General features: G+C 36.0%; 1 long non-coding RNA gene across 1 annotated transcript; it reads left to right on the top strand.

Annotated features, from left to right (window-relative positions):
- The first annotated feature begins 7,290 nt into the window (after positions 1 to 7,290).
- Positions 7,291 to 9,494, top strand: LOC145977734 (uncharacterized). Its single transcript, XR_014440629.1, has 2 exons — positions 7,291 to 7,768; positions 9,328 to 9,494. It is a non-coding gene; the product is annotated as an uncharacterized LOC145977734 (long non-coding RNA).
- Positions 9,495 to 10,114: the final 620 nt, after the last annotated feature.

Raw genomic sequence — 10,114 nt, forward strand, 5'->3', positions numbered from 1 at the left:
GAAATAGAAATTACAAGGTATGACAATTGGAAATCTTTGAAATCTCATTGCAAAGGGTTTGATTTATTAGGTACGCTACCCTCCACATCCCTAAATGTGCCTTCAAGGCATGGTGCTGCATGCAGGGGAACCTTACCTTTGACCTTATCTAGTACGGAATGTTTATTTCCGGCAGTCTATATATAAATTGTTCTCCTTAGCTTCATTTTGCGGCAAGACTTTTTGCAGTTATTTTTTGCATTATTTACGATGACACGAATTTGCTGTTGCATCTATATATAGACCCTTTTTTTCTGGTCGTACCTCCCTACAACGTCGCCGCAGGGAAGGGGTAAAATTTGGATTATGTTTCCATTAAATATGATGAAAGCATTTATTTTCTACAAAATTATTCACTTTCTGTAATTCGTGATAGAATACTGATGATATGCCAACAATTAGCATAAAAGAGAGTCATATTACAATAGACAAGGCATTTTAATATTAAAAAATAGACGTGCATTTTAATGATTGCATTTAAACATAAATGCTATAATAGTATTTCATAGGCTACTGTAAATCATGTTATTGTATTTCATTTTCTTCTTGATACTGATTTTGTAAATCATTAGTTGTTAATAACTTCAATGATATTACTAATTACGATAAAAATTATATATTGGGAAAATAATTAGTATATAAAAAAGCGAAATACGAACAGAAAAACTAAAAATTGCTTTTTCTTTCGTCTTGTCTGTGATTAAACCTTAAATACGCATTGTACCACATGATGTTAAGCCTTTCCTATGGGTGAAAAGAAATTGATATTTACGTGGTAGGTTGGAAATTTATATTTTGAGTACAAAGTGCAAAGTTTCGCAATTACAATAACAACAATCGATATGCCAACATACGTGGAGAAGTGGTTAGCACACCATGCTACGACGCCAGCGGTGCCGGGTTCGAATTCCCGCTTGGACATGGATGTGCTTTGTGGGTTTTCCCTTCATCAGTTTCATCATATCATCATTCATCCTCATTTCCTGTTAATAGATATGATGTAATTGATGAAGGGACAATCGCAAAGAACGACCATGCCCAGATCGGGATTCGAATCCGAGACCCCTGGCGTCCTAGCGAGCTGGTATAACCACTTTGCGACGGAAGCCGGCTCAACCTCATCTTCGCGTTTAGCCAAAAGTGACAGAAAAGCGAAGTAAAATAAACAAAATCAATCAATCAAGTAATGTGCTCTGCATGTTGCCTTACAGTTATGCAACACACACCTCCGTAGGGTTAGGCAACACACACAACACATTTCAGGAGATAGGTGTGCCGTTTTTATTGATGCTGTTTGGGCTGTAAAGTTGATCGCTAAGTGGCGGTGCAGGAAAATTCACAATTGGATGGGTTAAAGTAGGTCACGGTTCACATAAAAAATAAATCTTATTCCACTCGTATGACCACCTAAAAGGCCTAATTGAGAGTCTCTTTAAATTAGCCTCTAAGCATTTTATTACAACAATTAAAAGACTGACATATTGTGTACTCGAACCCAAATTGTTATTTCATAAAGTGTTATCCTGATAAAGCCATTTATACAGGATGCACATCATACATTTGTTTCCTAACTCCTGACATTGTGTACACATTCAGTCCTTAGTGATGAGCTTTTCAATGCCAAAGCCCGTGTGACACTATTTGCAAACATACATCCCGGCCACTGGCTGTAGTGACGTTACGCTTCGCCAAAAACTTGTAAATAGTTTGGTCCAGAAGTGTAAGCAAAAACGGTGAATGGCGCTCCTCAGCGGACAATTCCAGAACTTCTTGCAGACAGTAATTCATAGAGCGGAAAGTTTGCTGACTGATCTGAGTTCATTATCTCATTATAATACGTTTATGTGTTATACAACTGTAAGATTGCGGACTGCAAGACAGATACAAGTTATGTTGAAAAAAACTACCCCCTTCCCCATCCTTTCCCACTCTGAAATGTGGCTTATCCGATTCACTATTGCTATAATGCAATAATTCCCAATGATTATGTCATATTGTCAATCGTTGCTACGGAAACACTGGTTGCTCATCCATCTAAAAGTTAAGTTATATGGTAAGTAATTATTTGTGTTGTATTCTTTTCAAATTCAGAATAGGAGATGACAATAATAACTAGCCTCCCAGATGGCTTAGTGGTAACGTCGTCGCCTTGTAATCAAAGGGTCTCGGTTTCGATACCCAGTGGAGACACGTAGTGGTTCGGATCCCACTTTAAACTGTACTTCCAGTTCCGATTAGCCTCACTGTGCATAAAGTGGACTTAAGACCAAAACTAAAAACTCAAAAACTTGAATAAAATCGGAGATGGTAAGGAAAATAGATTTCAAATAGCTGGATTTACTATCTTTGGCCAAAACAATACTGTGGTAAGATTTTAAAAACTTACTTTTTGTAAATTTCCGTATGCCTCTTATTTATTATTTTTCTTTGTGTACAAAGATCTATAATATTAACCAACAAAAGTAATTATTCAACTTATGTCTAGAACTCACAACCCTCTTCAACCCCTTCCCCTTCCACACACACACACACACCTGATACGTTTCCAACATTGGGTATGCTCGCCATTTATCCTAATGGCGGCTTATAGTATGTTTAAATCAACTTTATTCGCACACGACTCTCACACGTCTACAAATTATGTAAATCGCATTCAATTATATGTAAGTACAGGCTCCAAAGAACTATAACTTGGTCGGTTGATTAAAGAAGTAGAAATTGTAAAGTGTTCTTAATAAAATGAAAGTACAATGCTGCATAAGGGCATGCACGTAACGAATGCAAGTACCTATACAAGCCTTGCCCAAAATAGATAACAATGCTCTCCATTGGACGTACAAATTCAAGTAATTTATTCGAAGTAGCCAAATAATATCTAAAAAAGAATGGGATTTCCTTGTTGACATTCGCACTACGTCTGACATCAACGTGATCAGATGGCGTAAACTTAATATTCATTCTCATAAGGAGGACATTGCTATCAACACTTTTTAAAATCTCAGTAAGTGGGGTGCATAAAATCAATAACTGCTCATGATCGATTTTCTGTTCATTTGATGTCTAATTATTCGCTATGATAAAAAAAATTGCAAAATTCGACTTTGTTGAAGTGAATTCGAATTACTTACAGGTAATATTTATTTCGCAGTCTTCATTAATAAGGTCACTTATGCTTTACGTAGAGGATATAATATAATATTAATAAAATACAATTAAAATACAGTTTTCTATGAATAGTTCCTCATTTACATTGTAGCTTGAAACATCCATTTATAATAACATCCAATTATCGACAGTTTGCATCCTCATAACTGTATGCATATAGCCATGGATATTCCACTACATTTGTTACTTAGGTCATTTTATTAAGCCAATATTACTCTTAAAGGTAGAAAAGCAACATCAAATAACAAATTATTAAAGTATAATATGTAATCTATTTTTCCAGGTCTCCCTAGCATTGCTGTTTTATCTAGTCTATTATGTTAGCGACGCACTAGGTGGTAAGTATTTGAAAACAATTGTGTTATAAATATTAAAATAGATCTCATTAATTTCCTCTCAAAAGTGAAAGAATACCATAAAAAAATTAACCAAACGTAAGAACTTAATTACAACAATTGAGCCCTTGTAATAGTATGCAATATAAGTACTAGATTTTCAATCAATCTCTACACAGAGATAGATGTTTGTTTGAAATAGCCACAAAAATAGTTTATAACACCATTAAGCCTTGTTTCCATGATATGAAAAACTAAATATGCTGACCAAGGCAGTAATTTATTTTATTATAAAACATAAACTAAACGTAACGTTTCAATCTTCTAGCTAGGTCTTCTACAGACTCTGCTCCAAGTACAAATGTAACAAGGTACAAAACAGGACATTATATATACACAAACATTACTCCCTCCAGACTATTAGAAAGTTGTTCTGAAATAGTTTCGAGCAACCAAAACATTTCTTTTTATATAGGCGAGAAACAAATGATTTTTCACCAACATCAAATTCTTTCAACAGTCATGCACATTTCATTACCAAACAATTTGGCCAAAATTACCAAATTTAGTAAGAATTGACAATTCTCTGTTTATGGATTGCAAAAAACTTTACCAAACGTGTCTTTGTTATTTTAAACAAACCACTTAGTTGTGTGTCTTATATTCACACATTAGGGAAAACATAACTACTTAGACTACCATTGGAAACTGATGCAAACAAGTAAAATCACATAAAATTTGCATAAACTAATTTACTTTTGTCTGTTTGTTAGAGTGGTAACGTATTACACAAAAGATGTATGCAGATATAGAGAGCATTCTTAAATAATAATTTTATAAAGTATACTACCTTGAAATGTTTTGTCAGAGTTGCATATTATTTCTTCTTCATGAGAATAAATATAAGACATTCGTAGTTAAAAGTAGGATGAAAACAAAGAATATAGTGTATACTTCTAAACACTTACCATCGCGATAAACTTAAAGAAGTACAAATACACTCAAAAACCTTGCCATATTTATTTTACCACTTTTGTTGTTTTCAACCTTTCCACGAATTTATTTCATTTTTTTCTGATTCAACATGATGCACAGAATTGCTAGGTCAGGGATGGATGTTCCACTTGTTTCTTCACTCATGAATATCACTGCTTTACTCTAGTTATTTATGTAGACAGTAGAACATTGACGCTATGGTTATAACCCTTCATTGAGCCTATATCAGGATTGTTATAGTAGTGAATTGCTAGAATGATATACAGGGTGATCGAAAAGTCCCCGAACCCAAACTTCAATTATTTTTTTCGCCGGTCGTTATTATGATAATGTCAAAATTTCCGTGGAAGCTGGTTTGCGAGGGTCTTGGCTGTACACGACACAAGAGATGGCGCTGGGGAGTGGCGCTAGCAGTCGTGGCGAGGAAATGAACTACGAGCAGTGCTGGTAACAAAATAATCACACCAGTTGCAGGGATGACTTTGTCGGTGGAGGAGGATTTTTTTTTCGAAAACCGAGTGAATTCTATTGTGTACCAGGACATTATACAGCAGTTTATCGCGCTTTTGTACGCCGATGAACGAGATGTGTGGTTGCAACAAGACGGGGCAACATGCCATACGTCCAATGCCACCATGGCAGTTCTGCGTGAATTTTTTGATGACCGCCTGATTTCATCAGGGCTTTGGCCGGCAAGATCACCTGATTTAACAACACCCGATTTTTTCGTGTGGGGTCACAGTTTAGGTTAACTGTTGGTTTGGTTTACCTGATTATTTTGTTACCAGCATTGCTCGTAGTTCATTTCCTCGCCACGACTGCTAGTGCCACTCCCCAGCGCCATCTCTTGTGTCGTGTACAGCCAAGACCCTCGCAAACCAGCTTCCACAGAAATTTTGACATTATCATAATAACGACCGGCGAAAAAAAAATTTGAAGTTTGGGTTCGGGGACTTTTCGATCACCCTGTATAACTAATAACTTTGCTGTGGTGGGCAAGTGTAGTGTAGTGTCATGTCACAAGCATATGACAGTTTTCTTGAAAGAAATTTTAACTTATTTACGCTATAACTTTCATTTCGACACAGATTTTTAATTGCAGGCTTACATAAAATGTTCCAAATTAATAATATACAGGAACGAAACCTTCGTCAAATTATTTTCCTATTTAGATATTCTTAACATTTTGAAACAGAGTTCAAATTATGTCATGACAGCAACGATAACACTTTGCATTATTTGAGGTATGTTTAAAAAAAACAAGTTCATTATTATTTCAAAAATACAAATTTGTATGTCACAGTTCTAGAATTCGTAGAATATCAAAACATTGGTATCCTTTTCCTTAATCATCTATTCTTCGATTAGCAGATAGTCTCAGCGACGTTACTCATTCAGAAGGTTTATTAAAAGAAAATAGTGTAGAAGGCTAAAGAAACTAATAAAAAAGCATGATTTTTTATACAAAAAAGTTGTACACACACACACATACATATATATATATATATATATATATATAATATATATATATCTATATATATACCACATACATACATACACATAAAGTTGACCAATGTCAACCTAATGCAATAAGCCCTAATGCACGTAAAATGTATTTTTATACTTCTTTTTACCTACTTGGCTCGTCCTCTTCTACCTCGTGGTGTAGAGGTTTCCCAGAAGGATCGACAGATGTCCCTGTCCTGAACTAGATCTTTCACTTCTTTCTAGTCATCACTCCTTACTTTCACTGCTCTTCTAACATCAGTTTCCCATACTTTTCTAACTTCCTCTTGTTTTTGTCCACTGCATTTTACATCATGTACCACTTTGGCTACATCCATTTCAGCCATTGTCTACAGATGTCCAAACCATCTGAGTCGATTCTGTTATTTTGAGTAATGAAGAAACTCTCAAACAATTTCGTATACCGGTAATCTGATTACTCACTCGATGTCTTCTGTTTTTCCTCCTATTTTACGCAAGAATCTCATTTCCATTGTTTGTAGTTAACTTTGGTATTTTGAAGTTGCGTCTATGCAGAATCATAAGTATATGCATATATAGTTTTATATACTGGTAATTTTGTTATTTCCTTTTGTTGAGGAAACATTGAGGAAGTTCCTCTTCAGGCCTTAAAAAATGTCCTGCCACTTGGATTCTGTTGTTAATGTCATATCTACGTTGTGATCTTGTTGTATCGCTCCTATCAATGTGTTTCAATTCGTTATTTTCAAGGTACATTTTGTGTTCTAGTTCTTCTCTCGCTATTGTCATGGTCATTGTTTTATTATCATAGCACATCTTAAGAGTTGTTTGTTCCAGATTTTAATTTTATATTGTAGATTCTTCTGCCCTTTCCATTTTTTTTAACAAGAGTTCTTTCTTTAGAGGATGAAATTATATTTTCTCGCTTTGAAATCACTTTAGAAAAACTGAGATTCGAATAGAAAATTTAGAGAGAGAGAAGGAGATATTCCTTGGTACCTTGCCCCTTTTTTTTAAAACACTGCCTAAATATAACATTGTGAGTAAAATATGACTTTCTAGTAGACGAATGCAGAATAGATTTTACAGGTTTATCAAGCATGTAAAGTTCAGGACTTTCCCAAAACACATGTGGTCAATATCTCTCATGGTCTATCCAATGATGTGCAAACAATTTGCAGACATGCTCTTCTTAACTGTAGGTTTGTTCTACAAGTAATTGATTTTTGTATCTCTAGGATTCTCATCCGGAGGATTTGGAGGAGGAGGAGGAGGCTATGGTGGAGGTGGTGGAGGTTGGAAGATATCCAGCGGAGGATTTGGTGGAGGAGGCGGAGGTTGGAGGCCCAGTGGTGGATTCGGTGGAGGCGGTTGGAAACTAGGAGGAGGCGGAGGAGGTGGCGGATGGAAAATATCCAGTGGTGGATTCGGAGGAGGAGGTGGTGGATGGAAACCTAGTGGAGGATTTGGAGGAGGAGGCGGTGGATGGAAACCTAGTGGAGGATTTGGAGGAGGTGGATGGAAACTAGGAGGAGGCGGTGGAGGATTCGGAAGAAGTTACGGAGGAGGCGGTGGTGGATGGAAGATTTCCAGCGGAGGTTTCGGAGGTGGTGGTGGAGGATGGAAGCCTAGCGGAGGATTCGGAGGAGGTGGTGGTGGATGGAGACCCAGTGGTGGAGGAGGTGGTGGATGGAAAATATCGAGCGGAGGATTTGGAGGTGGAGGTGGAGGTGGTTATGGAGGAGGTGAGTCTACAGATCTCTATAATTAGATATTTTACCCATTCAACATAAATCTCTAAAGGTACGTTTTCGTAGAAGTTTCGCCAGACGCAAGCAACTGCGGCCACGCACGCTTCCGAATGCGCTTGATTCGTGTACTATTTTTTTTTTAATCGGATGCCTTTTTCTAGCTGCAAATTGACGACTGAGTGGCATTTGCGTTCAACGAAAAAGATGCAGCTAGGAAAACATATGTGATTGAAAGCATAGGATATGTGCCAAGGATGCAGTAGCAGCAGTCACCTGCATCCGGCGTCACTTCTAGAAAAATGTACCTTAAGGTATATTCATAGGATATGTACAATGTTCAGATCACTTCCATGTACTATATCCATTAGACGTCCATGGGATATCTAAACCTAAATATCAAGATCTATGTACTAATTGGACACCCCAGGGATGTCCCGTCCTGGATATTCAGAGTATATCCCGTCCTGGATATCAAGAGAATCTCACATACTGAATAAACTATCTGTGGATATACATTGGACATTCATGGGATATCCTGTTATGGAGATTATGAGGATCTAAAATTCTGGATATGCTGAATATGCATGAGATATACGGTATCATCCTTTGGATGTCTATTGGATATTTATGGACATCTATTGAATATATCTATGGGTAAAGCTCCATATCACGAAGTTGATATAGAAAGTAAATTATCTCTTGTAAGAGTCATCAGGAACATTATTATTTCGAAACATGCGAGCATTAAAAAGAGGTAAACCTTAATATGTGAAACATGAACCCACTAGGTTAAGTAGCTTATCTTAGTTGTGTTTTGTGTATAGTGATTTTTTATATCATGGGGGAGTGTTCAATTGTACATCGTGGTTCAATATGCAGAATAGTATAGAACCAATTGAATTATTGCGATTGCTATTGTATACTCAGTATCTAGGATGCAGATATGCTAATTAGTAAAAATAAAAAGAACAAAGAATATGAACGCTAAATGTCACTAAGCTTTTAATCGAGGCTTTTATATATGGATACTCTGAAACTGTACAAAGTGACTCTCATGAAAAAAAGGATAACAATACAAACTAGGTCTTTCAAACTATTCACACCAAAAATAATCGATAATTCATTACAATTAATGATTTTGTAATTCTCAATAAAGCTCTACAATTCCGATTTCTAATTGTGTGAACCCAGTACGTTAAACATTATCTTTCGAATTGAATTGTCACTGTCATCATACTTTGAGTATCGGAGTATAATAAATACTTAATAACTGTCGTCGATGCAAGCATTTTAGACACAACATAAAAAAATTGAAGCAGAATTACGTAGGAATAATATTATCATACAATAAAATATAACATTATATTTGTCTATGTTTAAAAAAATATTTGTTTCTGGAAAGAAGATGTTCAAAGAGCATATCTTACATTACACTGAAGTAATTGGAACTATATTTGAAATTAGTCGTTGAAGGTAAATATCAGCATTCATAGATCATTAAATTGGTGCAAGAAAACTTGTCAAAGTATCTAAACATGATCTATCTTTTGTAGGTGGTTGGTGGGGCTAAGACCACTGAAGACCCATGAATGGCGCAGATGACAATTTTATCAACGAAACCAAACATGACACAAAGTAATCAACACCAATTTTTTCAAATGTTTTTTGCACATTTGTATACTTTTTTTATAAAAAAATAAACTTTTATAAATAAATGTAATTGTGATTTTTATTGTTACTGTACTGAGAGGTTGTGACATTGTTGACACTAGCCCTGATTTTCTTGTGCATTTGGACATTTTTGATGTATGGACTGGTGCATAAACGTATCGTGTCAAATGATACATTAAAATGCTTCATTTGAGTTATGCATCTATACGTGCCATTAGAGTTAAAGAAATGTTTGAATGCATTCTAGGTTTGTCAAATGACACATTCATGACTATTCATGGAGATAGAACTTTCCTTGAAGGTTATTCAAAGACATTTCTCCACTATAAAGGAAATTGTGCACTTTTCGCCCGACCCTGTGGCCGAGCGGTTAGCACATCGCGCTGCGACGCCAAGGGTCCCGGGTTCGAATCCCGGTCGGGCTTGGTTGTTTGTGAATGTCCATTCATCAATTTCATCCTTTCATCACTCATCCTCATCTTCGCAAATTAGCCAAGAGGCACAAAACGCGAAGTAAAATAAACTAAATCAATCAATCAATCAATCAAATTGTGCACTTTTCAAACCACTTCTGGAAGCCACCTTCATTTCTTAAACGTGCACCAGAAGTGTTTGTAAGTGTTCGAAATGTGTAAAGCAAGTGATGAATATATGTACTCGTATGTATGT

Source organism: Lepisma saccharinum, chromosome 23, assembly GCF_977018435.1.
Source record: "Lepisma saccharinum chromosome 23, izLepSacc3.1, whole genome shotgun sequence".
Taxonomy (NCBI): domain Eukaryota; kingdom Metazoa; phylum Arthropoda; class Insecta; order Zygentoma; family Lepismatidae; genus Lepisma; species Lepisma saccharinum.